Source organism: Lissotriton helveticus, chromosome 2_1, assembly GCF_964261635.1.
Source record: "Lissotriton helveticus chromosome 2_1, aLisHel1.1, whole genome shotgun sequence".
NCBI lineage: Eukaryota > Metazoa > Chordata > Amphibia > Caudata > Salamandridae > Lissotriton > Lissotriton helveticus.
This window is the reverse complement of record NC_136059.1, coordinates 1,956,477,465-1,956,498,224: the sequence shown is the minus strand read 5'-3', so window position 1 is coordinate 1,956,498,224 and position 20,760 is coordinate 1,956,477,465.

The following is a 20,760-nucleotide window of genomic DNA, read 5'->3' as shown; positions in this document are numbered from 1 at the left end:
GACAAAGCCAGTAAACTCCTGGCTTGGCTAGATAGGAAACAGGGAGGCAACAGGAACATATTACAACTCACCGACGCACTCGGGAGGGTGCACACGCGACCAGAGGACATAGTGAACGTACTGGCCGACCACTTCAGTATGGTGTACACACCGACGGTGGCTGTAACGGAAGAAGAAGCCCGGGCCGCCCTGGGTCATGTGGCACTGCCAACATTGACGGAGGAGGCGGTACGGGAACTTGATTCCGACATAACAACGGACGAAATTCAATTGGCTATTAGCGCTATCCATCCGGGCAAGGCTCTGGGCCCTAATGGGGTGCCCATCGAATGTTTCAAAACAATGTCCGACTCTCTGGGTCCACCCCTCTTACAGATGTATGTAGATAGTAAAGAGAACGGCACGCTGCCTCCGGACCAACGGATGGCGACTATTGTGACCATCTCGAAACCGGGTAAACCGCTTAATGAATGCACGTCCTATAGACCTATCTCGTTGTTAAATCCCGAAGCAAAAATTCTGGCGAAACTGTTGGCAAACAGACTCATGCCCCACTTAGGTCACTTGATCCACCCAGATCAATCTGGCTTCATGCCACATAGAAGTACGGCTCTGAACCTTCGTAGGATACAAGGAGTCATGGCGAGAACCCCGCTATTGGCGGAACCTGCAGCGATACTATCGTTGGATGCCAAAATGGCATTTGACATGGTGGAGTGGAGCTACCTCTTCGCGGTCCTCACCTCCATGGGGTTTGGCCCACACTTTATCACGTGGGTCCGACTACTGTACAAGGATCCAATAGCACGAGTAGTGGCAAATGGTCACGTATCACGAGACATACAACTGGGGCGGGGAACCAGGCAGGGATGCCCTCTCTCGCCCATCCTTTTTGCGTTAGTCTTAGAACCTCTCGCGATCACTATTTGGAATACGCCGCTACTGAAGGGGATTAGGTGGGATCTTAGCTGGGAGGACAGAGTGTCATTGTACGCTGATGACATGTTAATCTATCTCACTGATCTGGAAAGCAGCATCCCTAACCTCCTATCCATCTGCACCTCACATGGGCGAGTGTCAGGTTACACTATCAATTGGTCGAAATCAACAATTTATGTACTCAGGGGTCCTCTTCCGACCCTACCGGACTCATGCACGCTAGAGGTGGCAGCCTCGTCCTTTAAATACCTGGGAATCTACATCACTCGGGATGCGACAGAATTCTTTGTTCGTAATCTACAACCCCCCCTCCTCAGACTGCGTAATGATGTACAACACTGGCAAACTCTTCCACTGACGCTATTAGGCAGAGCAGCGTTGTTCAAAATGATGGCACTGCCGCGCTTTCTGTATGTACTCGAAAACGCACCAACAATTATCCCTCCCAGTTACTTCCAGAAGGTGACTGCGCTGATGTCGGGTTTACTGTGGGGGAATCGACCGGCGAGAATTGCTCACGCGAAACTTAACAGGAGCTGGTACGACGGTGGTATTGCACTACCTAATATGCAATTGTACTACTGGGCGGCACAGCTCAAGATTCTCAATAAATGGATACACGCACTACAGGACGACCCAGCGTTTAAGGCAGACCGGGCTCAACTGGGTACTAACAGCATGTTGACACCTCTGTATCACAAGGGCATTGCGGCGAAGCTGATAGGGCCCACCAAGCACACAGTGCAATTATGGTATAAGGCGCAATCGAAACTACATTGGGAGGGGATCATCACGAAACTAACCCCGCTGTGGGACACTAAGGCCTTAGGCCATTTGAGACGTACTAAGGGCTTCACACAATGGGACGCCATTGGGATTTCTACTGTGGGTGACATGTGGTCCAGGGAGGGAGTGGTCCCGTTCATTTCCCTTCAACAACAATATGATTTAGGCAACACAGAACAGTTCAGGTACATGCAAATCAGACATGCCCTTCTGGCAGCGATCCCACCAGGCACCACACCTCCGGAGTCCTCCCCGATGGAAGACCGCCTGCTCACGGATTATATACTGGAGAGTGCGACTTCCCTAACGTACCGGAAGCTGCTCAATAATCTACCGGAGCCACTGGGTAAACTTAAAGAAAAATGGGTGGAAGACCTTGGGGATTTCGACGAATCTGAATGGAACGCAGCTCTTGCATCCCCACGTGAAGCAGGCATATCGGCTAGGTTCCGCCTGGTACAACTGAAAGTCCTACACAGGATCTATTACACTAGAGTGGCTTTGCATAAACTACAGAGGGCGGATAATCCGTATTGTCTGAGGGGATGCGGCGGGGAGGGCACATTCCTACATACACTCTGGAGCTGCACATGCCTAGTGAGATATTGGCAACGAGTGCTCCGTACCATCGCACAGACACTAAATACCACTATAGCACAGGACCCAAGGGTATGTTTGTTAAATGTCTGGGGGCCTACTGACTTGACACACTATGGTAAACTGTGGGTTACGATGGGTTGCATGGTGGCCAAACGCGACATTGCGCAGAAATGGGGTGCGGCGGAGCTCTCCACACTGGCGCAATGGCTCAGAAACATGGACACGCTCATGATAACGGAGAGGGCAGTGTACAAGATGAGAGACAATCCACGTAAATGGAATGGAGTTTGGCTACAGTGGAACTCATATAGAGGTGACATATGCGATCCGTTGCCAGAAGAGGATAGCGAGAGTTCTGATGATGAGGTTCACATTGACTAATTATTGGGGAGTGTGACATGCCATGCAGGGGGGCGCCACACAGTGTGCGGTATGGTGAATACAGCTGCGGGGGGTTGGACACACGGGGAGGTGGTGTTGCGTGCAGCTCACAGAGGTGACGCCTAACGGCGATTAACTGATACAGTAATCCAAGAGTACAACTATGTCGATTAATGTTGAGCCACATGTTTAGTTCAACGTTTTATTGTTTCTATAAAATACAAAATGCAAGCGAATGTAATGTCCGTAGAATACTGGTTTCTGACAATCCGAAATGCCTCATGTTTTGTAAGGAACCCACAGCCAGAATGAATCGGCGCAACTGATTATTTATCACACACACAATGTTCTCCCAACCGGACTTTTGGCTAGAGACACATGACTGTAATGTACTTGAATAATATCAATAAAGTCTTGCTTCTTAAAAAAAAAAAAGTGTCTCGGCTTGAGGGCACTTTAAGTTTTCCCTATCTCTCTTGCTTTCTTTACCAGTCACTGCTGGGCGGTCAGGTCTGCATGCAAAAAAAAAAAAAAAAAGAAAGAAAGTAAAAATGTTTTGCCTTAGCCCTTTAGCGCCTGTGGCCTGTACCTTAGTCATATAGCTAGGTGTAGCTGACGGTTGAGCTTTGTGCATTCCTTCTAAACAGCCACACACAATAGTAAGCTTAGGTGTGACTGGATGGGCCATCACTGGCAGAATAGGAGGGAGGAGCTGGACATAGCCCTACATGCACCTGAAGAGGCTGTGTCCTGCCTCCACACAAAGGGCTGCATACCCCCTGTAGTTAGTCAAGAGCCATGGTATGGAAGGCAGGATGCCTGGGGACTTCAAAGGGAAACCTCTAGAAGCTTCTTCCCCACTTCAGAGGCACAAATGGGTATAAATACTGGATTTCAGACACCACCTTTTCAGTACACTTCTGGACCTGTGGATAATCTGCCAGGAAGAATGACTGTCGTGCTGATGGACTACTGCCACTCTGCTGGGCATCACGTCTCCACACAGCTCCAGGCTCCTGCAAAGACAAAAGAAAGACGAAAGGTTACCCTGCAATCACATAAGGGGCCGCTCACCTGTCACTCTCATCACTCCCCTGCATCTCATCACTCACCCTGCACTCACAGGGACCACAGTATACATACACTGCTCAACATGCACTTACACCATTTACCCTGCACTCACCCCGTCCACTCTTCTCTTACCCTGCACTCACCCAAGCATGCTGCTCATACTGCATTCAGATGACACTCCATTCATGTCACTATCACTTCTCACCCTGCAGTCACACCACTCAAATCACTCACCATGCATTACTTCTTTCCACTCTGCACTTTCACCTGCACCCAAATACAAATGAGTACATCACTCACATCACTCATCCTACTCACGCGGACAGATTGTTCACCCAGCACTCACATAGAGCACTCCGGTCACTCACACAGCTCTTCCTTCACTCACATGGGCACATTACTTAACCTGCACTCACACCACTCAAACAGGCACATCTCTTACCCTGGACTCATAGCACTCAGTCTGCACTCGCTCCTCTCATTCTGTACTTATAAGGGTACACTGCTCAGCCTGCACTCACACAGGTAGCTCACCCTGCTTTCACACAGGCACAATGGTCCACCAGAACTCACTGGGACACACCTTTCACTGTGCAATAACTTCTCTCACCATTCACTCATCAGTCACTCCCACAGCTTACTCTTCACTCTCGTTGCTCACCCTGCACTTACACAGGCACATTGGTCACTCAGAACTCAACTGGTACACCACTCACCCTGCATTTACACTGCTCACACCACTCACCTTGCAGTCATTTTTCTCACCCTGTACTCCTCACTGGGCATTCACATTGCCTCTCTGTTCAACCTGTGCTAATGCAGCTCGCCCTGCACTCAGATGGCACATCAATCATCCTGCACTCGTACCATTCATGCTGCATTCACTCACACTATTTACTAACACCCGCTACTACATGAGAACACATCTATGCTGAACACATACCAACCATTGGAGAAGCCCCTCGTTGTACACAACACACCACACAAGTGAGAGTCAATGCATAAGCAGTGTATGCACTGTCACAGACTAAACCTACAAATTAACTAGCTCTCATGAATATACACATTTCTACAATGGCACCTACAGAATACCTGCTCTTTCCATAGACTAGATACCTTCTCGGTTCTATTTGCAACTACGTTGGCAGTGCAAGAGGGGTGAGTGGACCGAGGATATGGGATGGCAATAGGAGAGAGATCAAGGCTGAGAATTTGGGAGATGGTGCAGGATTAAGGATCAGTCTGAGGCTGTGGGGATGAGCTGGGAATGAGCGGTTATGTGGTACGGAAGGAGAAAGCTGGCAAATGCTGCATAATGATGAAGCAATATGACAGAGGCTGTGGACTGGTGAGGGAATTGAGTTGGGACTTCAGGGCTAAAGTGTGTTGTGGTTGGGAGAAGTAGCACTGGCTCCTGAGGTATTCTTTAATCGTGGAAGAAAAAAAACATTTACAGATGCCTTTGCAGCATTACAGTGGTTGCCATGGCCAACTCGAAAGAGGGAACATCCTTATTAAGAAGCTTTTATTTGCCAGCAGGATAAAAACATGGTCCACAGTGTAGTTAAAGCACACAGTAGGCATGTCATGATGCGCTATCAACATTATTAGCCAATACTAGAGCATGGTAGATGAGTATTCTCATTGATTATGCCACATCATTACTGTTTTTAGGTGACTATACTCCCTTCAAGAGCCAATAGGAGTACCACAAGCATTGTTTCTCAATGGCAGCACACAACGTCTGCCCAAACAAATACTGTAAGAAAGGTAACCACTATGTGGGCAGAGACAAAGCCCCTCTTTCAGGTGTGCTTCTTCAAGCTATTTTTCGTCTGATCACATAAGGTCAGGTGACATCTGCAAAGTATACCCAGACCCAAAAAAGTAAATCTCTGAATATCTGAAATATATCTACTAACTGTGGTGCTTCAAACAAGGTGCATCACAGCTCTATAAAAATATCTTAACTTTCTGAGACTACCACATGGATTTACGTCATGGGTTGCCATGACATCACTTGTTATCCAGAAACAGTGCAGTGGTTTTATAACACTCTCAGGGTTATTCAAAATCACATTGTTTTCATTTATTTCCTTTCTTGCAGTTACTGAAATCTTAATAAGTGAATTACAGTGACTACATTGGAGCTAGGGAGTGTTAGAATATGTATCCTTTCTATTAGAGAGCATATTAATGCAACATTATATTTTCCTAACTTAGTATGAGCTCTCTTATGGTTTGTTTATTCTGTACATGTTGAGCAGACTCTGTTAAACATATCATTGCTTGGATACTAAACTGATCTATATTTGTGTCTCAATGTATTCATTAATGTACAATCATTAAACTAAATATATATACTTTCCAATAATTTCCAATGTCTATAAGGTGCACACCTACAGGAATAGACACTGCTCCCCCTTTGTGGTGATCAGCATGGAAGTTTAATTTTCTTTTCTTCTGAAGAACAACCCAGGAGTAGATAGCAGGGAAAGATGACTGGAGCCAAGATACATGATGCCTGCCTTGTTTCAGAGGAACCTGCCCAATGTCCTTGAGAGATGACCTACGGCTGAAGAGCAGGCAATACTCAAGAGCCCTGAATATGAGACAGGAGACCTGAACAGTGAGGGCTGACGTTGGGCCCCAAGATCACAAGGACAGACCAGCTAGAAAAGCCACAAGATAAAGGGTCATCTAACCATAGTACCTGAAGTGGCAGTACCTTAGGACATCCTGATGCCTTGGTAGTGCAGTCAAAGGCCTCAAAGGCCCTCGCTGTGTGGCTGCCACACCTGCATTATTTCCAACTCTCCAAATGATTTTAGATCCCCTACTTCCCTCTTCATTGCTGAATCCTTACTCAGTCACAATTCCAGCAGCGCTGCACAGCTCAATAGAAAAAAATCATGAAAATAACCACTCAACTTCAACCTCCTGACCACACATTGGTTCATCAAGGCTGCAAAATATTGTAGACTAGCACAATCACTGGCAGACCTGTGTCCTGCTCATATATGCAAGAATATCCTCATTAATACCTCTGTAACTAATCCAGCCAGAAGTATCAACAACTCTTTTGATAAAGTTCTTTCTCAAAAGAACCCTCTAAAACAAATAGGGGTTCAAACAAGGCTCCTTCCAATTTCCATCCAATACCCAAGTGTTTCTAGGCAAAAATAATGAAAGATTGGCATTAAAACAAAAGCTACATTCATCGAAGAAAGTAACCTCTTTGATTTCCAAAACCGATTCTGGTATGGCTGTGGCACAGAAGCAACACTGAATTTTATATGGGATGATTCAAACACTACAAGTGATTAAAATAGAATTATGACATGCATATTATCTGACCTCTGAATTACCTTAGATTCTATTACTCTCAACAGGGTCTTGGAATTGGATAACTCTTCTTAAAAAGAACTTTGTAACTGTAATTTAGCTAGACCTCTACCATTGAGACTGGCATCTCTGCCCCTCACACTCCTTAGAAAGCAAATGTTTTGTAAGCTCATCATTAACAGCCTTGTCCATTCCTGCATGGATGTGGCTTCATATGCAACATATATTGGAACTGCTCAATGTGGCATGCTAACAATAACTAATGGACTTTAGTGTAGCACAGGTGTGTGTCGCAGTGCATTTACAGGTAGCAATATTACCTACTCATAGATACGCAATTAACTGAGGAAGAAGGAATGGTATTTTGAGAATTAAACCTGTGACTTACCAGTCAAATGCTCTAATTTAACATGTTGTACCCACTAAGAAATCCTTAATTTGTAAAATAATAAATGCAGGGCCTAAAGTTTTTCTCAGGAGCCCATGCCTGGCAATTTTTATGTGTGGGTAGAGCCTATTACAAAGACTACCTAGATGTGATTCTACTGTGTGTCACTTTTATCCACCACTATGCACTTCCTGCCCATTCATCTCACTCTTGCAGGTTCTTTTTCACCTTTGCTTTCTCCCTTTGCCACAATTGTTCCATCTTTAATTGCCTACATTCCCCCTTTTCTGTTTTACTCTTTCTTGTTTTGGAACAATTCATATGGGGAAAAATAAGTGTGGAGCCCCAGAAAGGAGTTCAAGTGGGTTCCACCTGCAACCACCAGTTCAAATTAGGCCCTGCCACTAAGCCTAATATTTTGAGACCTTTACATAAGGGCAGCATCACCCATGAATATTTAGCAACATCTAATTTGGTAAACTAAATTGTACCTTCAGGCATTAGTGGGACAGGAGCATTTTTCTGGACTTGCAAGGATAAATATTTCACAAGCACATTGTCCTGCCATTGATTTTGACACTGCCCCATATTTACAAGGGTGGCATAAATATGGGGCAGTGCCAAAATTAAGACCAGGGAAAGCCTGGTTTTAAACATGTGAAACAAGGAGAAATGCTGTATTTCTCCTTGTTTTTGCTGCTTACTATGTGTGCTGCATTGTTCAAGGACGTCTGCATTGTTCCTGCACAAAAACAATCATTGGAGGCAATTTTCTCTTTCTATGTGTGCTGCTGAATGCAGCACACATAGAAAGAGGAAAAAGCGAGGAGCAATAATGTAATTTCTCCTTGTTGCGCCGGCCCTACGCCTCCCCTGGGGAGGCAAGGGCTTTTGACGCAGTCCCAGGTTTACAGAACTTTGCAAATCTGGGAATGTGTCAAATGCTATGGGTGTTATATGGGAATACCCACCATAACACCCATAGCATGCCTCCCTATTGTAGTATGAGGCAATGCAGCGACTTGCAAGGCGTTGCCTCACTCCATGTCTACAAGGCCATGAAAAACCATTCAGGGTGGCTTTACGTGGCCTTGTAGATATGGCTAAGCCCTGTGTGCCACCGGAATATAACAAAAAGTGACGTTCCGGCGGCTCACAGGGCTTATAAATGAGCCCCATTATGGATTGCAATCAAGTCAAAAATTCTGTGATCTCACTTTCAATTATGCTATCAGGAATAAATAAGCAGTGGCAAAGAAAAGAGGTTTTTTTCTTTTCAACCTTGTAGTTTTTCCAATGGTTTTCGCTGATGCTGTGCAGCATTCACAAAAAGAAATGCTTTTTGGTGGTGCTCTGCAGCATCGCCAAAAGAAAGATGCAAACAGGCATGATGATGGAGCTTGAGGTGAAGGGATGTAATCAAAAATTAAAAGTGAAAAAAGCCAGGGTGGGAAAAACAATGGTCAAGCTGGTGGGTAGAAGCAGGAGGGAGAACACAGATCGTGTTGTGAAGTATTGAGGGGAGGCCGCAAACAAGGGAGAGAGCAATAGAAAATGTGCAATTTCATGGAGTGCTGACAGATAAGGAGAAAAGTAGTTCCCTGAACGTGAGAAGTGGAAGGATACAAGTCATCCCATCAAAACAATGGTAAAAACAGCTATGCTGCAGGGGAGGGACAAATAATAAGAACATTAAATAAGAAGAAAGCAAAAGAGAGTGACAAGAAAGCAAACAAACGGTAAGCAATGAGCAGGCACAAAGCCACTGTGAGTTTTGATATGATCCACAATATGGTGTACAACAACATGGAGCTAAAAGCTGTCAGTAGGCGAGACCTAAGAAGGGCAAGTGACTTTACTACACCTTTCCCCTTGATTTTGTGTGCTGCTACACACTGGCGGCTGGCATGGATCTGGGGAGGCGGGGCGGGAGGTGCAGGAGTGTTAAGAAAATTGAAAAAAAGATTAAAGAAACGTACGTTATCGCCCGTCTCTCCTCCTCGTCCCTCAGCACCACCTGAACAGGAAGCACATTCAGGCTCCCCTAAGCCAGTCACAACGCTGCAATGCAGGTTCGGTGCTCAGCCAGGAAATGGGAGTCTGGGCATGTTTTCCACATAGGTTGTAATGCAACCTGGGTGGGGAACCTGCAAAGTGCACACACATGAACAGTCATTGCGCATTTACCGAGTGCCCAAGACTCCTCCTCCCTGTTCTGAGTGCAGAGCAGCCGCCACACCCCGCAACGACACCACAGCAGGAAAAAATAAAATGATAATAAAGTCGAGTTAGTATCCTTTTATTTTTCCTTTATTTCACAGCTAAAAATCATTGGCGACGCTCCTCCGACTCAGCGGGAGAACCGCCACTGCTGAAACCTCTATCACCGCAAAATCCATTTTCAAACACTTTCCGTGGAAAGTTCAAAACAAAATCTTAATCCATATTCTTTGTGAATGCTTGTATTCAATGTTGTCATGTATTCCTGTTTATATGTGGTTTGGGAGCAGATAAAACAATACATTTTGAGAAAAGCATGACTTTCCTGCTCTCATACCAATATGCAGCTTATAGACTGCTCTGTTTCAGAACTGATAGGTGCGACTCATGGCTCCATTTCTTTTTCACCAATAACCATTTCAATTAAGCTTAACTGTCGCTCATCATGATTGTCTGCCTGGTAAACTATTAGCTTCTTCGTCTTTTAAATGTCCATACTCCAGGTAAAAAGATGACAGGAGCTCTCTCCTACTGTGTGTGGCAGTTTCTTTATGAACTCAGTAGGACGCTGATTCAAAACTCTTAGAAATTGGAAGTTATTTTTCTAAAATGGCTAGGAAAACTTTGAACAGGAAAAATATTCCGTGCCACTTCACGATTCTATGCAGGTGCAATATGCCACTGTGACATCTGTCATATCACTGAGAGAGAACAAAGCCAGGCTCCTTCTACCGAGCCTGTGTGGGCTGCCAATGCAGACAGTGGTAGTTAGCAACCTTGTTGTTATTGCAGGTGAAAATGGACTCTTGGGGTGAGAAGCACAGTGCTTAAGATGTTTTACAGTCGCTGGAGTGAAGATTCAGTCATGGAGAAGTATTCATTGTCTTCGAGAAAAACAGCTTTGTGTTGCCTTAAAATATCGCAGTTCCAAACAATCCATATCTTAGAATCTATATGTGTACACACACACACACACACATATATATTATTTTATTTTTTTTGTTTATTTATTTATTTTAACTTAGTCAGGTCCATACGTCCTCCTGGTGCTACAGAGCATACAGAGCATCCTTAACCATAATCATGATTTTGTTTAGCCGCATTGAGAAAGCAGTACCTATTTTAGAAAGGTGTGTGTGTGTGTGTGTGTGTGTGTGTGTGTGTGTGTGTGTGTGTGGGTGTGTGTGTGTGTGTGTGTGTGAAGAAATTCACGGCTTAGTTTTGCGCCCAGGCATCTGAAAAGCACTTGAATGTTTAGATATGAATTATTCTTGTAACAATTTTTTAAAGTATTTTCAGTGTTTGAAATGTGAGTAGGTAACTATTCGCACTTCAGAAAACACATTCCAGTTTTATAGACTGAAGAAAAACACAGGACATCTGCAGTGGCGTAGCAAGACTGTCAGAGGCCCTGATGACAGCAAGGAAAATGAGCCATCCGTTTCCTAGGATGGCAGTGAAAAAAACAGCAATAGTCGGGGTGCAATGAGGCTTCCTAACGACTGTGCCTCCTGCACTATTGATAGCTGCCCCCGGTACTCTGGTGTGAAAAGCACACTCACATTCTATAAACATTTTCGTATGACAGCGATGACAGAAATCGAAATGTCACCATGGTTACTAAATATAGTTCGTAGGTACTCCATTTTTAACAGTCACCACCCCTTAAAAACATCGTTTTGATTTACTATTCAGAAGAGGTTTCTTAAATAATCAAATATGTTCCAAAGAAATGGAAACAAAGTAATGTAAAAAGATTATTATGTGATTAATTAAAATCTTGAAATTTAAAATCATATTAGGAATTAGTACATCATTGAGGGCACGAGAGAAAATATTTTAAAGCCATGGCCAACGTGATATACAGAAATTAAAAAGCATTTTTAATCAAATCCGGATAGCCAAATTCTGATAGTTGCTTTTAACCACTCAGACGGTTGAAATACAAGCTATAAAGAGGCGCCATTTTATCTGAATTTATAAAAGACCTTCCTGTTATTGACCCTTTCACCTTAATGTGTTTAAGTACGCTCAAGAAAGAATTCTGCAGCGCTACTAAGGACACAAATGTCTTGAATATTTGAAGTGAAGCACATTGTATCACAGCAATACCTAATTCCCACTCTTAGGAAGTGATCCAAAAGCTTTTTTTACTCTCCTCCAATAAGTCCTAGAAACTCGCAGACTTGAGTTAAAAGTGAGATCGTGTCGGCTTAAATCATATATTGTGCCTGAACATAGTGCATTTTCATGATTTTAAGCACATTTGTTTGCCTAGGGTCTTATATGATTGGATGACTCAAAAGGCAATTTTTTCACCAAAAATGCTGTTAAATTAGTGGGCCAAATTTTCATTCTCAATTGTATTCTAATCGGATGTTTAAAAGCAGGGAATGCAGTTTTGCTTTGCAATGTTTATTCAATTTCTAGCCCCTTCAGAGATATTTTCCACCATTGTGATCAGGATTTGTGGTGGTCTTTTTTCCCTTGGAATTTTTTTACATCTGGTCCTTTTCAATGATTCCTGATTAACATGCCGGATTTGGTGGCACAGCTTTTCAAAAAAGGCTATGTATATTAGTTCTTGTCTAATCAGCTCGAACGCAAGCTGAATCTGAGATTGGCTAGCACTCTTTGGAAGACTGGAATTTTCCTTAATACCTAACACTGAAAAATGTCAAGGCTCGACTAATAATAAAATATAATATGCAATTTTACACGTGATCCTACATATATAGACTGAATTAATATAATTGTAATTGAAAACAAATTCATATGATGTATAGAAGTAAAGTTATTACTGTGTTTTAGTTAGGCCTCATGTTTGTATAAATCTCTATTTTGAACAAGATGGGTGTCATCATTGTCACTCACTCGTGTTACCCCCCTCTTCCCCCAAAGACATCCTTTCCTCACAGGCTTCGCGGAGCACGCAATTAAGCTTATTACATAATGGTTTATTTCCACTGCAGTAGTTGCCTTGTTCATCTTGAACACTCCATGGTGCGGAAGTAAGATTGCAACAAGTATCTATCTCATTCGGGTTCTTCCCTGGGTTAATTTACTGGGAGAAACTCTTACTGTCTGAATGTTTCATATTTGTTCGAATATCTCCAGATGACATTAGCATGGAGAGTGTTGAATAAATGTTTTTTAATTAGGAAGGTGCTTATGTGTTAAGGTAATGACACATATTATTCCTGTGCTCCAATTTACTAAATAGATGCTACTTTTGCTCACACTATGATGATTTTGCAGTTTTTCTAATTTACTATGTAAAAATTGCCTGTAAGAACTCCTTGATTTTGGGGGTGAGCCAGAGATAGTCTGGGCTGCTAGGTATGCTGCTAGGTATTCTGCTTAATTGCCTTATGATGTGGCTGCCCATTGAGACTTTACATATTTTCAGATTTTTACATACTGTGCGTTGGACCTGGCCCTTTTTGCAGGGTTATCCCCAAACATTTTGTTTTCTTCCTCCTATTTTTCTGACCCTCTTTTGTTGACTCTAAGACTCTGGGCACTTTACCACTGCCAGTCAGTGCTAAAGTGCATGTGCTCTCTCCTTTAAACGTGGTATGAATGGCTTACACTTGCTCGGCATATTTAATTTACTTGTAAGTCCCTTGTACAGTGGTAAATTAAATGCTATAGTGAGCCTGCAGCGCTGCTTGTGCCACTCACAGAAGCAGCCTTTCAAACCTGTCTCAGGCCTACCACTACAGGGCCTCCATGCACAGTTTACTGCCACATTGGCTTGCCATTTAAAGCTAATTGCAAAGCCTGAAAAACCCCTTTTACTACATATAGGTCACCCCCAAGGTGGGCTCTCGGTAGCCCTAAGGACAGAGTAAAAGGTAGGTCATGTGCCTTTTTTGTGTGGCATGTCCTGGTTAGTGTCAAATAGCCTACTGTGAGGCCTACTCCTCTCAAAGACTAGCATTGGAAATTCCCTTATAGGTGCATAAGTAATAATTCCTGTTCTGAAAGCACTAGCACTGAAATGTTTGGAATACTGGTGATAAATCCTGCTTACTGGTGTAGTTGGATTTTTTATTACTTTTTTAGAAATGCCACTTTTAGAAAGTGGGCATTTCTCTGTGCTTATGCCTTTTGTGCTTTGCAGCCTGTCTCCAATCCATGTCGGGCCTGGTTGACAGCTACACTTTGTGCATACTTTCCAGAGGTTCACTGATAGAATATCGATGACATAAATATTGATGTTAGAATTATTATATATAAAATATAGACTACAAAAATATTGATACCCATACCTAAACAGGTAAGTACAAAAATATTGAATCAAAAATATCGATGTAAAAAATATAGATGTCAAAAATATCTATTAAATATATATATATATATATATAAAATAAAATAATATATATTAAAAATATTAATTTTAATAAAATACATTACATTTAATATACATTTAAAAAAACTTAACAAATACATGTAATTAAAAAAAGATAAACACACAAACAGTAATTTATACATTCATATATTTACTAATTAATATAATTAATTATCTATTATCTTTAATTTATGTTAAAAGTTAAAAATTATATACAAATAAAATATATATAAATATATATATATATATATTTATATATATATATATATATTTAGTTTTTTGCATGTATAGATGAAATGCCTCGATGTAGCACAAAGGAAACTGACATTGAAAAAGCCAGTCGGCGAAACGCATCTGTCAGTGCAGGGGTTGGGGTCTGCACAATAAAGCATTGGTTGCTTTGAAAATCTTCCTGTGCTTTCCATTTATAGACGTCATGGCGTCTTTTGGTTGTTTCAATATATATATATATATATATATATATATATATATATATATATATATATATATATATATATATATTGCTACAAGGGTACTCGGATTTGAGGCCGCACACCACTCGCAGGTTGTTTACAAAACATTTATTTAGACATTGCAGTTTTCCGCCCAGTTTTGAAGTCCTTTGACCTTACGCGTTTCGAGGCAGTTGTTCCTCTCATCAGAGGTCGGTGCAGGGGAACCTTCTTTATCGCCACTACATCCTCATTGCTTGCATTTCACAAAATAATTGGCCTCCGGTGTGCCTGCTTTAAATAGCGTCCATTTGCCATGATGCATTTTGGGTGATGTAGTCATTAAGGCTCAATTTTTAGCCTCCAGTGGGTTGTGGTTCCTGCACATTATTTCAGGACACTTTGAAAGCCTTCCATTAGGCTCCCGGATGGAGCCCTGCAGTGTTAATTTATCGCCTGTTCGTGCCACATCAAAGAGGCACAGTTCCTCTCTGGCGGTCCCGTTGATATTTCCCAGGCAGTGCGATCCCTCCACGGCCGGAGCCGCCGTGATTTGTATTGCTACAAGGGTACTCGGATTTGAGGCCGCACACCACTCGCAGGTTGTTTACAAAACATTTATTTAGACATTGCAGTTTTCCGCACAGTTTTGAAGTCCTTTGACCTTGCGCGTTTCGAGGCAGTTGTTCCTCTCATCAGAGGTCGGTGCAGGGGAACCTTCTTTATCGCCATTACATCCTCATTGCTTGCATTTCACAAAATAATTGGCCTCCGGTGTGCCTGCTTTAAATAGCGTCCATTTGCCATGATGCATTTTGGGTGATATAGTCATTAAGGCTCAATTTTTACCCTCCAGTGGGTTGTGGTTCCTGCACATTATTTCAGGACACTTTGAAAGCCTTCCATTAGGCTCCCAAAATGGAGCCCTGCAGTGTTAATTTATCGCCTGTTTGTGCCACATCAAAGAGGCACAGTTCCTCTCTGGCGGTCCCGTTGATATTTCCCAGGCAGTGCGATCCCTCCACGGCCGGAGCCGCCGTGATTTGTATTGCTACAAGGGTACTCGGATTTGAGGCCGCACACCACTCGCAGGTTGTTTACAAAACATTTATTTAGACATGCAGTTTTCCGCCCAGTTTTGAAGTCCTTTGACCCTACGTGTTTCGAGGCAGTTGTTCCTCTCATCAGAGGTCGGTGCAGGGGAACCTTCTTTATCGCCATTACATCCTCATTGCTTGCATTTCACAAAATAATTGGCCTCCGGTGTGCCTGCTTTAAATAGCGTCCATTTGCCATGATGCATTTTGGGTGATGTAGTCATTAAGGCTCAATTTTTACCCTCTAGTGGGTTGTGGTTCCTGCACATTATTTCAGGACACTTTGAAAGCCTTCCATTAGGCTCCCGGATGGAGCCCTGCAGTGTTAATTTATCGCCTGTTTGTGCCACATCAAAGAGGCACAGTTCCTCTCTGGCGGTCCCGTTGATATTTCCCAGGCAGTGCGATCCCTCCACGGCCGGAGCCGCCGTGATTTGTATTGCTACAAGGGTACTCGGATTTGAGGCCGCACACCACTCGCAGGTTGTTTACAAAACATTTATTTAGACATTGCAGTTTTCCGCCCAGTTTTGAAGTCCTTTGACCTTACGCGTTTCGAGGCAGTTGTTCCTCTCATCAGAGGTCGGTGCAGGGGAACCTTCTTTATCGCCACTACATCCTCATTGCTTGCATTTCACAAAATAATTGGCCTCCGGTGTGCCTGCTTTAAATAGCGTCCATTTGCCATGATGCATTTTGGGTGATGTAGTCATTAAGGCTCAATTTTTAGCCTCCAGTGGGTTGTGGTTCCTGCACATTATTTCAGGACACTTTGAAAGCCTTCCATTAGGCTCCCGGATGGAGCCCTGCAGTGTTAATTTATCGCCTGTTCGTGCCACATCAAAGAGGCACAGTTCCTCTCTGGCGGTCCCGTTGATATTTCCCAGGCAGTGCGATCCCTCCACGGCCGGAGCCACCGTGATTTGTATTGCTACAAGGGTACTCGGATTTGAGGCCGCACACCACTCGCAGGTTGTTTACAAAACATTTATTTAGACATTGCAGTTTTCCGCCCAGTTTTGAAGTCCTTTGACCTTGCGCGTTTCGAGGCAGTTGTTCCTCTCATCAGAGGTCGGTGCAGGGGAACCTTCTTTATCGCCATTACATCCTCATTGCTTGCATTTCACAAAATAATTGGCCTCCGGTGTGCCTGCTTTAAATAGCGTCCATTTGCCATTGTCGTGTATTTCTATAGGTTCTGAATCGATCCCCCTATTCCTGACCCTATTCTGGTTAAACTACCTAGCTAGTTAACTAACAGTCAGCCCATGAGGCAAGAAATCCCCCATGATGCAGATACCGTTATCTGACGCAGTCACACTACGGCACAGGAACGTGTTATCTGATTAGGTCATAACGCTTGAGATCTAATTAGACAAGCGACATTCCTCCAGCCCCTGATAAGGCATACGACGTTCTCATAACAAATCAAACCTATGACAACCTGGAAAATCCGTGCGGCCATTGTTTTGATTTCACAGAGAACTTTTGCAAAAGAATGTGCTAACGAGCAAGTCGTATGACATCTTTATTGACGTACCTATGTCCATCCTTACGTCAATCTCGGCACCTTTAAGGTATAAATATTGCCGACCTTGCCCTATGCAAACACACGCGTGGTGACAAGACGGAGCAGCCACACTTGCCGAAGCCGAGAGCAGAAGCAGACCCCGCTGGCAGCAGCCCCGCCTTCCTGACGCGCTGAGAGACGCGCTGCTATCTCAAGCCGAGAGACCCAGCACCGGCGCTTCCGGGTAGCCCTCGCAGGCAGCCTGGAATATCGAGAGCAGAGAAAGAGATACCATTCCTCATTCATCCTAAATTCCAGGTACAGAACTGAATAACCCCTCCTAGAGAATTCTTTAGTTATTCACTTGGCAAAAACAAACTTAACTTAAAACTGTAACTTTCTATTCCCGCCCACGCATTAGACTTAGGTCAGGTACACGGGGTAGGCGTATTTAGAAACACCAGTTGAGTACGTTTAGTCAAAAGTATATGTGTATGTAAATATATTTTAATCATTTTAAACATCATATGGCTCAGAAACCATATCAATGTTTTTACAGTATTATTTTATACTATTGCTTTTAATGTATGCACTTTACCTAACTATAAGTATTGCAATAATATCGATCCATTTCTCTTGTACGAGAAAAGAGACTGATCAATAAATAACATCTTTTATTGAACACGCCCGTCTCTTCCTTTTCTCTACATTCTGATGAGACTAAGAATGCACGTACTGACTGAGTAAAATAATTGCCTTGTGCTCACACGACTCTTGAGATTGACTCTTGATTAGGGGAGAGCAAAGTTGTCATGTTCTATGGTTGTCAGAAACTAAATCCCTTCTTGTCTAATCAGGGGAGGTAATTCTTTCCTGAACATTCGAGAAAGTTTCTAGCGAACTCTGAGCTTAGCTGGCAAACCCAAAAATTAAGTCTAGTATCGACAGTAGTAGACCTAGTTAACGTCTGGCCTAGGCCTCTACTGCTGTAGGTACTATTCCAATGCGCAGAGCCTATTGGGAAGATAGGAACTACACTACATGGCGCACAACGTGTTTGGAAAGGGCGATAAAACTAACGTAAGACATTTAGAGTAACTCAGTCGTGCTTTCTCACTCAGACCCCTTTTCCCAAATACTCCAAAGACGTCTGGAGTGGGTGAAAGGTTATTACATCCTCCAAAACCTCGCAGGAGGGAACTCCTATGTATGGTTCTTGGTCTAGTCAACGTTGAAGGATAAACAGTTCCAGAATATTGTGCATCTAATCTCTGTTTCCATAAGAAACCTGATCTGCAAACAAACATAATACCATCCTGTCTGTAAAATGGCAGAGAGTGATGATGAAAGAGAGGCAATTAGATTAGCTACTGAAATAGCAGATGCTGATGCTACCATGCAAACAGCAGACCCGGATATAATACTCATCCAGGTCGCCAAAAGGAGATCTATAACCTTAAAACTTATAGAAAATGGACTGACACCTAGAGGTGGCACAGTCATATTCGTAATTGAGGCACACGAATATCGGCAGACAGAGGTATACTATACATGGATACATTTTCCAGCAGCAAATGCTGTAACAAAGTACTTCCACTATTACAAAGTAGAGGAACCTCCTGAAACGTACACTCCTTTCGAGGAGGTGGAAGTACCACTCAAATTCCAAGAGCATTTGCTCTTATTTGATGGCGCCCTAAAACATAACAATCACATTACAAGGCTCGGTCCTTTAGGAAGACCAGGAGCAACGTGGCCGGTCCTAGCCGGATACACACCACATCCAGACATCGAAAGAATGCCTGCAGCAGAGCTGTTAATACAGCTAAAACAACTACTAAAAATTCACAGACAATTAGTTCAGTATGTAATGCGGACTTCAACAATTCAGCCAGCGATTAAACTTCCACAGCTGACCCCTCACCAGGGGAACACAAATAAAATTACACCACAGAACATCCAATCCTGCCTAGGTAAAGTTCCAGCTAAACGGGAACAGATACCATTCTGGTTGGCACAGAAAATTACCCAAATAGAGGCGGTGTTTCCTGACACCACCCCATTAGAAAAACACAGGATTCTGACTATATGTCTCCCAATGGGAATCGCACCACACATTGAGGACTGTGACACTTGGGGTACAGTCTTTGCTTCCATCTATACAAAAACGCACGGTGTTCCATCCATTTCGGTAATACCAGATGTGCTAAAACAAATTCAAGATGAATACGGTCCAGAACCTGCTTTAACTCTTGGTATGAAATTACTAAAAGACTTCAAGCAGGTCTCGGCTATATTATTAGCCAACATAAAAGGTGAAGCAGCAAACGTGGCGATCCGCCAGAGGTTAAAAGAGACAGATATAGCAGACCAACCAGCTGAAATTGCCAGAATCATAGAAAAATCCTATGAAGAACTAGGCAGAGATAGTCTAGGTGGAATACCAGTAAAACCGCAACTGACTACAAGTCCAGAAAAAATGTTTTTTAATAATAATAATAATTCACCAAAAAAGAACTGGGATGGGAACAAACAATCCAATCCTAAAGAAAAGAAATTCCAGTCCAGAGGAAGGTCTCCTAGGCGAAGAGAGAAATCTCCAAACCCGAGACAAAGGTCACCCCAGAGTGACCCCTCTGGGAATAGATATAACCTTAGAAATAGGGATAATATTAAAAAACCTGATAGATATCAAGACATTGATACACGTCCCTCTCAATCTTTTCAGAATTCCTCGCAGAAATCGGAAAGAAGAGGACGATCAGAAGAGCACGCCAAGTCCAAAGACAAGGAACCTGCTCAACTGAAAAAGAAATTACAATTTCCAAAAAAGAAGGTAGCCAGTATCAAGGTAGTTAACAATGCCGAGAATACTGAGGACACAACTGAAAAACGGAGAGTGGGCTCAGACAATGCTAGACAGCGCAGCAGAGGTGAGCATAGCTCGCAAAGTCCTTATGAATCATCTGGAGACAGTGGACACGAATGAATACCTTCAAGTGGAAACTGCAGATACCAGAGTTAGCAAGCCCCACAAAATATACGAGATAACATTACGTATAGAGGGAGATAAGACTAGGAAAATAAGGGGACTATTTTGGGATAACCTCTCCAAGGGCTATGACATCCTTCTAGCTGAAAAAGACTGGCCACCAGAGTTTGTCAGGGAGTGCCCTCATGGCGAAGAAGTAATTATGCCTGCCTTCTCGAATCAAATCCCGATTCATAAAAAATATACACTTGCTAGAAAGTGGGCAGTGGCCTTAGCACCTGCTTTATATAAAAATCATGTAGGATGGGATGAGGATTCTCCTCCTCACAAAATCCAGTTAAAATCACAACCTACTGCACAAAGGCAGTACCCAATTAAGCAAGAAGCTAAAAAACAAGTAAATGAAATACTAGATCAGCTAGAATACCAGGGGGTGATTGAAACTTGCACCTCACAAATGAACAATCCTTTATTTCCGGTCTCCAAACCAGACAATTCATATCGCCTAGTTTTGGATTACCGACACCTTAACACATGTTGCAAAACTTTTGCAGTGCAAAACTCACACAGTGCTGCACTAATGAATAACATAGTGCGCAAAAAATACAAAACTACCTTGGACATC